At 48.1% G+C, this 14,897-nt stretch overlaps 1 protein-coding gene and 1 pseudogene across 1 annotated transcript in view; both read left to right on the top strand.

The window, feature by feature from the left end:
* LOC116887410 (RT1 class I histocompatibility antigen, AA alpha chain-like) overlaps positions 1-14,897 on the top strand; it is a 76,032-nt gene that overhangs the window by 48,178 nt on the left and 12,957 nt on the right. The window lies entirely within an intron of this gene.
* LOC116887445 lies at positions 2,559-4,933 on the top strand (annotated as a pseudogene).

The raw sequence follows: 14,897 nt of genomic DNA, 5'->3' as shown, positions 1-14,897 counted from the left end.
TTTCATATTTCTTCGTTTTTTATGCTATTGTTATATTTAGGCCTAGAAAGCTCAGAGTTTAAAATTCATCAGTGGAGCTCGGATGAGTTATTGATCTAACTATGATAAACTGCAATTGCTATTACAGTCACAAGCTCAAGATGATGAATTTCCTATGGTATGCTATACTTCTAAGTACAGACTTAAAAGTGCTTCTTACCGAGCTAAAAAATGCCTGTCCAATCTGTACACACCAAGTGTTCTGGAGAGAGGAAAGAGGTCTCACGCTTTTTTTTTTTTTTCTTTTTCTTTTTTTTTTTGGAGCTGGGGACAGAACCCAGGGCCTTGCACTTGCTAGGCAAGCGCTCTACCACTGAGCTAAATCCCCAACCCCCAGTGCTCATGCTTTTAACTCCAAGTCATTTTGGGGTCCCCATGCTTTTACTACAACTCAAAGGCGTGAGTATGTTGCCTTTTCTACAATGTGACGTTCAGGACAGATTACACAGTGGTATGTTAGCATGTCAAAAACTTATCTCATTTTGTAAACATAAAAAATTCTTCTAAGCTTCGAAGAATCCACCTCTCACGGATCAAATGGATTCCAGATAAGTACTGTCTATCAACATCCTGCTTCATCTCCTGCCTATTCAGTTTATTCCCAAGGGTGGGGTTTCCTCCTCCTCTCTGAGGTTTTGGGATACCCCACCCCCAACTAATGAGCCTAAAAGTTTCAAAGGATCACCTAAGGGACAAATTTCTTCTAATCTCCTTACCTTTACCTTCTGATCCTTATCTATACAGATGTGCTTCAGGGAAATGCTAGCTCCAGGTGTTTCCTCAAAATCCCGGTGCCACACAGCTTCAAAGCACCTGCCCCATGATGGTTCAACATAAAGACAAATCTGCATTCGTCAATTGCAGATGGCCCTGCAGAGCCTGGACAGTGAGGGGACAGTCTGCTGTTTTTGAACCTCCCCAGCTTCCCAGCTTTCTTGGGTCCTCAAAGATGTTGCTGCACCTCAGAGAGCAGGAGGCAGTCTAAAGAGTATGATGACCCTGTGAGGCCTCATGGATCACCCCTTCCTATTTTCTCACTGTACAGGTAAATAAGAGGAAGGGATGTCTGTAACCAACAACCACCCACCTTCCAGAACCAGCCTGCTCTCAGACCCTCAGTGCCAGAGGCCACATCATCACCAGCCACCAAATGTGACACATTTCCACTGTGGTCACAAGTAGTGCACCCTTATCCTGCCCAGGTCTTCGCAGACAGCTCTTTTTCTCTTCAACCCACTGCCCACCCCCAATAAATCTCTCACATGAAGCCTGTTCTGTGCTGTGATCTTTGCAACATCCCTTAGCCCTCTGATCCATGCAAGAACTCTAAGAAGCCTCCCAGGGTCACCCTGATTGTTTGCCCAGCTGGGCAGGTGTCTGGTGGAGCAGGACCTGAAGCAGCATGAAGTCTGAGCAAAGACGGAAATTGTAAACATCCAAAGAGTGGAAGGGTGCTTCTTCTCATTCCTCTTTTAATACTGTCTGTCTGTCTGTGTGTTTGTCTTTCTGTGCGTGTGTCTGATGTTGTGGCATGTTTATATGTATGTATGCATGCATGCATGTATGCATGTTGTACATATATATGCATGCATGTATGTATGTACATATGTATGCATGTATGCCTAACCTACCTACCTCTCCTCAGTCCCTCCACAATCAGATTAGCCTGCTCTGAAGGAAGAAAATGTCCCCATTTCTCCCCCCTCCCCCCACTTGCTTGACTTTATCAGTCTCTCCTGTGATTATATCAGCAGCAGCATCCAACAGGCAGGGGACAGACAAGTCCTCAGGACTGAGGGGCAGGGATGAGGTGGGAACCCACCCCTTCTTTGCATTCCAACTGTTTTTTACCATGGGTCCTCCATCCAGAGGGTAGGTCAGGGGGAGGAGCTCATCCACATTCTCCTCCCTCAGCTCTCACTGGGCGACCCTGCACCAGGAAGCCATGCTGTTTGCATTTTGTCAACTTGACACAAACCAAGACAGATTTGGGAAGAGGATCCTGAGTAGAGAGAATGCATCCATCCAGGGACGCCTTTAGGAAAGTCTATGAGGCATTTTGAAAATTATTATTAACGATGAATATGGAAGGGCTCAGCCCACTGGAGGTAATCCTGGCTGGTGGTCGTGGATTGTAGAAGAAAACAGGTTGAGCTGCCATGAGGAACGATGTAGTTAGCAATGGTTCTCATGGTCTCTGCTTCAGCTCCTACCTCTAGAGTCCTGCCTCAAGATCCTGCCCTGAATCTCTTCAATGATGGACTGTGATGTGGAAGTGGAAACTGCAATAAATCCTTTCTTCCTCAAGTTGCTTTTGGTCATGGGGTCTTATCACAGCAACGGAAACCCTAGCTAACACAGAGGTGCACAAGGACCCTACTCTGCTCCCTGAGTTCTCCTGCAGCACAGCCCTGCCCTTCTCTTGCCCTGGAGCCACAACCCTCTTTACAGCTCCTAGGATCTGATTCGCTTTGACCTCCCACTGGGTAGCGCGATCTTGGGTTGGTTGTAAAGTCCCTGCAGGCTGTCTCACACGGGTCCCGGATCTCCGATGGGGGTGACTGCGCCGCCCTTGCTGCTCCTGCTGCTGGAGGCCGCCTTAGCCCGGACCCAGACCCGCGCGGGTGAGTGCCAGGTCGGGAGGGAAACGGCCTCTGCAGGGAGGGGCGGGGGCGGCACCGGGGAAGCCAAGTCCCCGCGTCGCAAACCAGACCCTCCGCCGCTTCTCCACCCGAGTCCGGAGCCCCACGCCCTGCTCCCCGCCCGGCCCCCACACCCGCCCGGAGTCCCGGGAGGAGGTAAGGATCTCATCCGCGCGCCGCCCCCAGGCTCACACTCGCTGCGGTATTTCAAAACCGCCGTGTCCCGGCCCGGCCTCGGGGAGCCCCGGTTCATGGAAGTCGGCTATGTGGACGACACGGAGTTCGTGCGCTTCGACAGCGACGCGGAGAATCCGAGATACGAGCCGCGGGCCCGGTGGATGGAGCGGCAGGGGCCGGAGTATTGGGAGCGGGAGACGCAGGGAGCCAAGGAAAAGGAGCAGACTTTTCGAGTGAACCTGAGGACCCTGCTTGGCTACTACAACCAGAGCGAGGACGGTGAGTGACCCCGGGCCTGAGGTCACGACCCCTCAGCGTCCCCACAGAGGTCGGAGAGGTCCGGGACCCCAAATCTGAGGGTTCGGGAGCAGAACCGACCAGGGCGTGTTTCGGTTTCCGTTTTGAGGAGTCCAGGGGTGGGCGGGAGCGCAGGTGGGCGGGAGCAGGGGTGGGGCAAGCAGGTGGGCGGGAATAGGAGGGGCGGAGTCTGACCGCCGGGTCCCCCAGACTCTCACACACTCCAGTTGATGTTTGGCTGTGACGTGGGGTCGGACGGGAGCCTCCTCCGCGGGTATGATCAGTTCGCCTACGACGGCCGCGATTACATCGCCCTGAACGAAGACCTGAAAACGTGGGCGGCGCCGGACGTGGCGGCGCAGATGACCCGAAACAAGTGGGAGCGGGCTCGTTATGCAGAGAAACGCAGGGCCAATCTGGAAGGAGAGTGTGTGGAGTCGCTCCGCAGATACCTGGAACTCGGGAAGGAGACGCTGCTGCGCTCAGGTGCGGGGTCGGGGGGCTTCCCGTCTCCCTGCCTTCGGGCTGGGGCTCAGTCCTGGGGAAGAAGAAACCCTAAGAAGGGCGATGCCCCTGTCTCAGAGGGGAGACAGTGTCCCTGGGTCTCCTGATCCCTCATCACAGTGACTGCACTGCCTCTGCCAGGGCCCAGCCTTCTCCCTGGAGAGTTATGAGCCCCTCTCAGGAGGGAAGGAGAGAGTTTCCCCACTTCACAGCAGGGACTCCCTGTTGTCAGCCACGGCCTCTCCCAGGCCAGGTCCTCTGCCCACACCCACTCTCTGAGGACACTGACTCCTGTCCTGCTGAGTGTGTCAGCCCTTGCACCTCAGGAGTGGAACTCTCCTTTACCTCATAGGAGACATGGACTCTACTACACTAGGCTGGTTCCCCCAGTTTCTACAACTTTCCAAAGAATACATTCTCACAGATCCATCTCTGAATGCGGGGTTTGCACCTCTTCCACACCCCATTTCTCTCTATTTCTACCGTGGAGAATGGTCCCATGAGCCCTTGTGGGGTACCCTGGAGAAATATAAATTGTGGGATTTCTTTTTTCTTTCTTTCTTTCTTTTTTTCTTTTCTTTCTTTCTTTCTTTTTTTTTTGAAAGCATTATTTAGCTTCCAGGCAGTGTTTGTCTGCAAACACATATTAAATCAATTACTTCATTCCCTCTTCCGTTTCTACACCACCCACCCCATGCTATATCACATAAGGACAGCCATGTTCACTGGGCTCATGTGATTCCTCTAGCTCTGAGTCTCAGGAAAGTGTGCAGCCTGTGCTGAGGGACCAGCTCTCCTGCAGCTCACTAGTATACAGTTGAAGGTTGACACACACAGTTCAGTGTCATCCTTGATTTAACTGTGTCCTGTGTAGTCTCTAGTTTGTCTTGTTAACTGTGTAGATTTCTAAATCTCCACACAGATCCCCCAAAGGCACATGTGACCCTTCACCCCAGACCTGAAGGTGATGTCACCCCTGAGGTGCTGGGCCTGGGCTTCCCCTGCTGACATCACCCTGACCTGCTTGGTTGAATGGGGAGGATCTGACCCGAGATATGGAGCTTGTGGAGACCAGGCCTGCAGGGGATGGAACCTTCCAGAAGTGGGCATCTGTGGTGGTGCCTCTTGGGAAGGAGCAGAATTACACATGCCGTGTGGAGCATGAGGGGCTGCCTGAGCCTCTCACCCTGAGATGGGGTAAGGAGGGTGTGGGTTTAGAGCTGGGGTCAGGAAAAGCTGGAGCCTTCTGCAGACCCTGATCTGGTCAGGGCTGAGGTCTGGGGTCATGACCTCCACCTTCATTTCCTGTACCTGTTCTTCCCAGAGCCTCCTTCATCCACTGACTCCAACATGGAATTCAATGTCATTTATGTTGCCCTTGGAGCTGTCTCTGCTGTGGCCATCATTGGAGCTGCGATCATTGGAGCTGTGTTGGCTGTTGTGAGGAAGAGAAACACAGTTAGGAAAGGTCAGGGTCTGTTTCCCCTCAGCTTCCTTTAGAAGAGAGCTCTGCTCATTAATGGGAAACACGGCCACACCCAGCATTGCTGCTGTCTCCAACTGGGTCCTCTGTCAGTTCTGGAAACTTCCTCCTGTCAATGTCTTCCTTGAACTCTCACAGCTTTTCTTCTCACAGGTGGGAAAGGAGACTACGCCCCTGCTCCAGGTTAGTGTGGGGGGCAGGAGTGTCCCTGAGGGTATTGGAGTGAAGCTGGAGATGTGGGGAGCTCTGGGAATCCATAGTAGCTCCTCCAGAGAAATCTTCTGGAGGCCTCAGTTGTACCATGATATGAATCCATACATACGTTTATGTACATATACGGAAACATAAACGTGTATAGATTATACATATACATATTTTCTTTTACCCTAGACAGGGACAGCTCCGAGAGCTCTGATGTGTCCCTCCCAGATTGTAAAGGTGACTCTGGGGTCTGACTGGGGAGGGACAATGTGGACATGATTGGGTTTCAGGGACTCCCAGAATCCCCTGTGAGGGGAGGGTTGTTGGGCTGTTGTCCTCACAGTGATGGTTTGTGACTCTCGTTCTCTAGCATGAAGACAGCTGCCTGAAGTGGATTGAGTGACAGACGATGTGTTCAGGTCTCTCCTGTGACATCCAGAGCCCTCAGACACCAGTGTCTGATGTTCCCTGTGATTCTATGGCTTCAGTGTGAAGAACTGTGGAGCCCAGCCTGCCCTACACACCTGGACCCTGTCCCTACACTGCTCGCTTTCCCTTCCACATTCAACCTTGCTGGTCCAGCCTGGGGTTGGGGGCTGGAGACATCTGCAACCTATCACTCAGTGCTGTTTTGAACTGCAACTCCTCACTTCTACACTGAGAATAAGAATCTGAGTGTGAACTTGACTGTTCACATCCTTGACACAAGTGTTGATGGCTTTTTAAATTACTGGATTGAGAATACTTAGAGGTTGTTTTTTTGTTTTTGTTTTGTTTTCTTTTAAATAAATGGCAGGTGGAGAACCTTCCAGAATCTGTGTCACTAGGCTGTGTGTCTGTGGGACAGGGTGGGGCTGTGAGCTGAGTGTGGACAGGACTGTGCCCAGGTAGAACCAGTGTGCTGTCATCTTTGGGGGTCACCCCTTTGGCTGTGTCACTCTGTACTCTATTCTTTCATCATTATGAAGCAATACGTCTGGATCAGAGGGTCACAGATGGCTGGTCCTTGTCCTGTCCCCAGATGATGAGCAGCCCCAGGCTGCTGTCCTAACTGCGGCTTTGTCTTCTGTGTTTATTTCCTGTGTTTTTCTTTTTGTGTGGAGGACTGGGCCCTATTCTTTTCCTGTGGGTGCTTCCTGTCTTGCTCTCCCCCCATGGATGCCAAGTGTGACAGGAGTAGGAGGTGTTTTTCCACTCTTGTCCCACCAGACTTACAAGGGCCTTGCTCTCGGGATACTATGAGCTACACAGATGAATCCAAAGCTCTCCTGAGCTCCTGCCTCCTTCCAGGGCCCTCCGCTCAGGTTCTCCCCATCTTCCCATCTTTCCCCAGCCAACCCCGATTGCAGGATCCACACAGAGGAGGGATCTACAGGCTCATCTCAGATCTGGCCCCAAGTTGGATCTGTGCTGTGCCCATGCCCTGTCCTTCCCTGCCTCTGGGGATCCCAGTGCTGCCTCAGAGAAGATTCAGGGTTGATGGGATGAGTCTACTTTAGATTTATGTTTATTTAGAAACTGGTCCAGGAATTGAGATAGCCCAGGGGTTGAGAGCACTTGGTGCTAATGCAGATGATGTCTGATCCCAAAAGCACACATGGTTGCTCACAGCCCATCCATAACTCCTGCCCAAGAGCATCCAGTGCCCTGTGGAGATCAGGCTCATGCATGGTACAAATAAATACAGAAAAATTCATAGACAAGATTAATAAATCTTTTCAAAACTACATATGGGAATTTGTGAGATGGAAATTCCTTTGTTCTGGGTTCTGACCCTTGAAGGATTCTCTTCTAGCTTTGTGATTTCCAGTCAAGAGTTCCAGGAGCCTTAACTGGGATGTGTGAATACCACCTTGGTGATAATCTCTGTCATGATGCAGCCAACTTCATCTTGTGAAGGATGACGACTTCCCCAGACCCAGCAGACAAACACTCATACACAATAAATTTTGTATTAATAGATAAAAAAAAACCAAATAGGTCATAAGTCAAAAACAAAAAGGCAGGTGGGGACGAAGGGAGGGCTCTGCTGAGCGGAAAGCTCAGGTGATGCTGACCTCAGTGTGAGGGGACAGGGAGCTGCATTCACAGCCTTTGGCTGGAGGTTGTATTAATAATCGGAGCCTCTGCAGAAGCTGGAGGTGACTGCGTGAGCTTCTCCTCTGGACTGAACCATTCCCTGCTGTAGTCGGGAGGAGGCTGATGAGCCCAGGAAACACAAGAAGTTACACATTCACTGAGCTTACACAATGTAGCAGGTTCCTGTCAGGGTTGAATCAGTAGCACTTCCTGGAGGTGTAGGGGGGAATCTTGAGTGGAGCTGCTGGGAGCCACGCAGAGGCTTACAGTGTTGTAGCTGTTGTGAGTGGATACTCACACTGGGCAGGGCTGTTCAGTGATTATCTCCCGACTCACACAGGCTCCCGTGAGTAACCAGGTTGCCCAGAGTTCACCGAGCTCACCATGGATGGATGCTCTCCTTGGTCTGCTGTCACTGTCTCTGTCTGGCCTGGAGGAATGTAATTCCTCAATCAGGTGCCAATTAACTGGTCCATTGTCATCAGCCCACAGTGTCTATTCCAGATTTGAGATCTAAGTCCTGTTTCTAAGATACAGTAGGAAGAATACGTTGTTGGTTTCCTGGAGCAAGCACTGTAGTGGGAAAGATGCATGTGATACAATGGGAATAACAGAACAGGGTTGTGTCCGAGCTGGAGGGGCAAAAGGCAAGGCGACCAGAGTGCGGTGTGAGTGGAGCAGGGCAGAGAGCTATTGGTTTTTTAATTTTTTTTGGTTTTTTAGACAGGGTTTCGGGATGTAGTAGCCCTGACTGTCCTGGAACTTACTATGTAGACCAGGCTGGCCTCAAACATAGATCATGCTACCTCTGCCTCTGCCTCTGCTGGGATTAAAAAAGTTGCACATCCACCACTCTTTGAGTTATTATTATTTAAGATTGTTTAAGATTTTTAAAGTGGGGCTGGAGAGATGGCTCAGAGGTTGCAGAGCACTGGCTGCCTTCCAGAGGTCCTGAGTTCAATTCCCCAGCAACCACATGGTGGCTCACAACCATCTGTAATGAGATCCAACGCCCTCTTCTGGTGTGTCTGTGAATGGCTATAGTGTACCAGATAAAATAAATAAATAAATTAAAAAAAAAAAGATTTTGTGTGTGTGTGTGTGTGTGTGTGTGTGTGTGTGTGTGTGTTTATAGCCAGGTCTCTGACTTCAGGGTCTGGAGGCTTGTATTTTTAAAAAATTCTTTAATATGGTTTCTTTAACACTTCAACCTCCCTTCTAGCCCACAACCCACCAGAGGTAGTGGAAAAGAAAGGCTAATAGGGTGAAGTGGGACATGGATTTGTTTAGAAATAGTTCCTTGGAGTAATTCCAATCTTTATTGTCAGGATATCAGCAGTCAGGTCCACTAGCAAACTACTAAACAGAAATCAGCAGCCACAGTCCAGTGTACTCAACAAATACCACACTGGGAGCAGCAGTAGCACCTCAATCCAGAAGAAACCACGAGGCTCCGCCCAATTGGCACAAGTCAATGGAAGGCAAGAATCCCCTGTATACCACAAGAAGTTCTTTGGTGCATTTTCTCTCTACAAAGTCACAACAAGCAAAGATCAGCTGTTGTTGTAAAATTATAAAAACTCAAATGCTGTCTTTTACACCCGCTAGATCCGGCACCGCAGTGCCCCAAGATAGCTGGTAGATCTCTTGCCAGAAACACACATCCCAATTCCGTGGCGGCCCAGTGTCTCTAGCTGCCACATACTCTCTTAAACTTAAATCGCTACATGAAAGAACACACAACAATAACCTCTGATCCAATTGATAAGATATAATTGCCCACCTAAACATACAAAGACCAGTACACATCCATCCCTTAAGAACATTCATAACAACCTGTAAATACATAGAGTGGAATGCCAGCCTCCATGTTCTCTCTGCAGTTTCTCTCTTCCCATTCCAGTCTCCTCCTCTTCCCTCAAACTTTTCTCCCACCCATCCATCCTTCTCGTCCAATGACAGGCCTCGTTCTATTTTGTACCCGCCTACACCTGCATGATGACATCATCCCACAATCAGCAAGGCAATGCAAAGGGGAACCAATGCCAGAGCTTTGCCTGTAGAGTCACATTTATTCTCTCAAAATATCACGTGTCTGCTTCAGCAAAATATTCTCTCACCTGTGTCTGCCTCAGAAAGACATCATATAACCTAACTGAGTCTCCAAAGATGCCAGAAATTTCCACTTCAAAAGGCAAGTGGAGGGCTGGAGCGATGGCTCAGTGGTTATGAGTACTGACTGCTCTTCCAGAGGCCATGAATTCAAATCCCAAACTACATCGGTGGCTCCAAATCATCTGTGATGGGATTGATGCCCTCTTCTGGTGTGTCTGAAGACAGCTACAGTGTACTTATTATCTATAATAAATAAACATATCTTTTAAAAATTATTTGTGTATATTAATTACTTTTAGGTTGCTGTGGTACAACCTCTGACCAAGGCAACTCATTGAAGATGAGGATGGGGCTACACTCCAACAGAGAAGAGTGCCTCATGGCAGGTAAGTGTTGCAACAAACCACAGGCATGGTGGTTGGAGCAGGAAGCTGAGAGCTCACATCCCTAATGGAACAGGGAACAGAGGGAGCAAAATGGAAGCTGCTGGGACTTTTTACTCTCACAAGCTTCCCCAGGAACGTGCATTTCCTCCCCGTTAAGGCCATACCCCTGAACAAAGGTCAACTGCCCTAGCCCATGGGGGAGATTTCTACTGAGTCTACCCCGTGGATGTGTGCACCCATTGGGGTGTGGTCAGGAGGGAGTGCAGGGGGTCCTGGAGGTCAAAAAAAGAGGGAAGTCAGATGCCCTGATGTGGTGCTGGAAACTGCACTTGGTTCTCCCCAGGGAGCAGAAGGGGCCTCAGCCCTAAGAGAGCTGTTGAATAGGTATTCAGTGTGGCGCCAGAGGGTGACCTTGAGGAAAGCTTTGAAGATTATAGGAACTCTTTCCCTTGGGCTGAGAGAGATGGCTCAGTGGTTAAGAGCACTCACTAACTGCTCTTCCAGAGGTCCTGAGTTCAAATCCCAGCAACCACATGGTGGCTCACAACCATCTGTAATGGGATCCATCGATGCCTTCTTCTGTGTGTGTCTGAAGACAGTGACAAGGTAACCATATAAATTAAATAAAGAAATCTTTTTCCCAAGGGTGCTGAACAAAGTTCCTTCTAGACCATGGATCCTGCAATGATGTGCTGAGGCAGGAGCATGTCTGTGTGCTCTGAGAAGAATAAGGAAACAGGTACCTGGAGCAGTTAGGGTCTGTCTATACCATGACGCCTGGAGAATTTATAAGTATCCAACTGTCCTAGAGAAAATTCTTCTAATTTAAACATTCTTTTCTAGGAGGGACAAGAAGCCCATGAGGCTCAGGTGGGCCAACAAAATGCCATATGGGAGAACAGCAAGTTGGAAGGTGGCCTGGAGAAATGGCTCAGTGGTTAAGAGCACTCATTAACTGCTCTTCCAGAGGTCCTGAGTTCAAATCCCAGCAACTACATGGTGGCTCACAACCATCTCTAATGGGATCCGATGCCCTCTTCTGGTGTGTCTGAAGTGTACTCACGCATATAAAAAATAAAATTAAAAAGAAAAGAAAAGATGACCATCCTACCAAAAAGCAATGTACAGATCTAGAGTAATCAATCAAAATGTCGGGTACTGTTTTCTATGAATATAGGGAATAAAAAGTTACAATTCATAAGAAAATACAAAGAGTGTGGTTATGAGCACTGGCTGCTCTCCCAGAAATTGAGTTCAAATCCCAGGAGGCACATGGTGGCTCACAACCATCTGTACTGGGATCTGATGCCCTTTCTGGCATGGGGTGTACATACATATAGATTAGTTAATAAATACATAAAAAGTTAATAAATAAATATATTTAAAAAAAAAAAGGGGCTGGAGAGGTGGCTCAGTTTAAGAACACTGACAGCTCTTCCAGAGGTCCTGAGTTCGACCTGAGCAACCACATGGTGGTTCACAGTCATCTCTAATGGGATCTGATGCCCCCTTCTGGTGCATCTGAAGACAGCAGCAGTGTACTTTAAAAAAATTAATCTTAAAAATAAAAAGAAATAGCAACGAAACAATTTTTGGGTTGGGGTCACCGCAACATGAGGAACTGTATTAAAGGGTCACAGCCACCAGAAGGGTGAGAGCCACTGATCTAAACAACCTTCCACCTCACAGCCACCTGATCTTTGACAAAAGTGCCAGACTAGATGTTGAGAAAAGAAAATGTGGGGCTCTTAATATGCTTTCATACAGATGAATGAAAACCCAGGTCTCCCTCTCTCACTCTGTGTACAAATGTGACCAGCCCCACATGTCAACCCCCAAACCCAGCCTGCGGTGACACACACTTCGATCCCAGCACTTGGAAGGCAGAGACTGTGATCTCCAGGGCCACCAGGGTTACACAGAGAAACCCAGCATGAAAAAATGAAAAGCAGGCGAACCAAACAAAACTCTAAATGATAAATGGAAAAGAAGAGAAAAAACACTTTTAAAATAAAGACAGAGGCAGGGGGATCTCCGTGAGGGTGAGGCCAGCCTGATCTACATGGAGTTCCAGGACAGTCAGAAGTGGACACTCAGGACTACAGAGTCCATCTCAAAACAAAAGCAGAAAGACAAAAACAAAACAAACAAAAAGACAGAGTCAGGGAAAGCACTTAAATAGGACTCTAGTCACCTTGCAAATAAGTCACCAGTCAACAAAGGGACCTTGCAGAATTTAAAGACTTCTGGGAAGTTAGCAGAGCAAAGGGGGGCGGGGTGGGGGAACTATGGAATAGAGGAAAATCTGCAAAGTTCTACACCTTTACAGAGCTTAATACCCAGAATGCACATGAACTCAAAACTCAACCAGTCAAACGGGTGAGCCGTGGCACTGAACAGAAATCTCTCAAAAGAAGAATTACCCACTCAGCAGGCAGAGGCAAGCAGATCTCTGTGAGTTCGAGGCCAGCCATGTGCATTTTATAGCAAACTCAGGACAACCACGGTTACTATGTGTGATGTTGTCTTTAAAAGGCTATTTCCCAAACCAGAGGTTCTAAATGGTACCCAGTTCCGGGGTTCAATTTCCCCGTTGAGCTGTCAGGCAGAGTAGCCCCAACAACAACACACAGGAAATTGCCAGTGTTCTTGGTTGCCCAAAAAAGAACCAGACAGCATGATTAGACGCTGACAACACCACGGACTGGGGCCTTCTGCTTGGCCTAGTACTGTTGCTGTTGTCAGGATAAGATGTAACCAGAGGGGCCTGGGACCCTCTCACCCTCAGGGGTTTGTGGTGTAGTTGACGGCATGAGCAAATTACAGGGCTACCAGAAGGTGGCAGAGTAACGCTGAAAATTTGCTCATTGTCTTCAAAGAGATCTAGGCTTTACGCAAGTACCGTCGTCATTTTCTAACTATGGTGTGGAGCCCAGACGACGCTAGGGGGCGCGCTGAGCTCGCGGAAGCCACCCAGACTCCTCCTCGCTTAAAGGTTGCCCGATTGTTCTATGCTAAACTGAATTTATCGTGAAAATTATGCTTTTTTGAAATTTTCTTGTTACATTGCAGTATGGATGTTTTGCCTTCACATATGCGTCTGGTGCCCCTGGGAAGCCAGAAGAGAGAACGGGATCCCTAGAATGGGGAGTGAAGAAGCTTGAGACTCAAACCAAGACATCCAGAGAGCATCATGCTCTTAACCTTCTCTCCAGCTCACGTGTTTGTTTTCTTTTCATTTGCAGAGGAAGGGGTTCTGAGAAAAGGATCTTACCTGTAGCCTAGGCTGGCCCGATTTGTATGCGCGATCAAGGCTCGTTTTCAAATCCAACGTTATCTCCTATGAGATCTGTTGCCCTCTTCTGGTGTGTCTGAAGACAGCTACAGTGTACTCATATATAATAAATAAATTAATCTTTTTTTAAAAATGGTAGGAGGGGCTAGAGAGATGGCTCAGCGGTCAAGAGCACCCGACTGCTCTTCCAGAGGTCCTGAGTTCAATTCCCAGCAACCACATGGTGGCTCACAACCATCTGTAAAGAGATCCAATGACCTCTTCTGGTGTATCTGAAGACAGCTACAGTGTACTTATATATAATAAAAGAATACATCTTAATAAATAAATAAATAAATAATTAATTTTAAAAAAAGGTAGAAAGCATCTTCACTTGAGAATTGCCAGACAGCTGCCCTCAATCTGGTTTTCTTCCTTTCTTCCTTCCTTTCTTTTTTTCTTTCTTTCTTTCAGACTTGTTTAGTTTTGTGTTTCATCTGGTACAGTGTTTTGCTTGCATGTAGGTCTGTGTGAGGGTGTCAGATACCCTGAACTGGAGTTACAGACAGTTGTTAGTCGCCAAGTGGTTGCTGGTAATTGAATCTGGGTCCTCAGGAAGAACAGCCAGTGCTCTTGAGCCCTGAGCCCACTATCCATTCCCCACCCCCCTAATGATTAAATGTTTTAATTGTGCTGGGCATGGTGGCACACATACATCTTTCAATCTCAGCACTTGGGAGGCAGAGGCAGGAAGATCTCTGGGAGTTCAAGACTAGCCTGGTCTACAGAGTGGATTCCAGGATAGCTAGATCTACATAGGAAGAAGATCTTGGCTCAAAACCGAACAATGACTTTAAAACAAAACAAAACAAAACAAAAAACTGTGTCTGGTAATCCAGGCTGGCCTCAAAGTTTCCTGCCTCCCAGCCCCCAGCACTGCAATACAGACATGTATACCCAGCAGGACCTTCAGCATTTTTTAACTTTAATGAGTGAGGCAAAAACATTCTTTTTAGCGTGCCCATGCCTGTATGTGTGTGTTTGTGTGTGTGTGTGTGTGTGTGTGTGTGTGTGTGTGTGTGTGTGAGAGAGAGAGAGAGAGAGAGAGACAGAGACAGAGACAGAGACAGAGACAGAGAGAGAAAAGGAACCTAAGAATGGAAGGAGAAGGCTATGCTCAGGGGAGATGTTTTGTCTTTCTTTCAACAAGAGAAGAAAAGCTATTAACTTCCCTCAAAATTAATAAATATTACATTTGACCAGAGGAGACCCCCTGAAAATCTTGGTTGCAAAAATGAAGGAAGAAAACAAATAGAACAAAACCAACAAAACAAAACATGAATTCTCTTCCCTCTATGTGGAAACGTCCATGAAAGTGACTGAGACATGAATGTCTGCAGACAGGTGTCGCTATGCATAGCCAGTGAATCTCGGTGGCCACAAATCCTGCATGGTTCTCAAGTCACCCTTTCCCATGGCATGGCTGGATACTTACACTGCAGCTTGGGCATAGAGCGCACACAGACGTATAGAGTCTGATGCCTTTCCTTCTCGCACATAGAACAGAATCATCTTGAACTGAACTGTGTACACTTTACACTCCATGCATGTGTTAATGCAGAAATGGATGTTACCTATAAACGTTAGTGTGTTTACAGGGAAAGGACCAGACACCAAAGGAGACCAGACAAAACGTCCAG

This window comes from Rattus rattus, chromosome 18, assembly GCF_011064425.1.
Source record: "Rattus rattus isolate New Zealand chromosome 18, Rrattus_CSIRO_v1, whole genome shotgun sequence".
In the NCBI taxonomy this organism is placed as follows: domain Eukaryota; kingdom Metazoa; phylum Chordata; class Mammalia; order Rodentia; family Muridae; genus Rattus; species Rattus rattus.
Note: the sequence above shows the minus strand (reverse complement) of the source record. Positions and strands in the feature narration are given on the sequence as shown.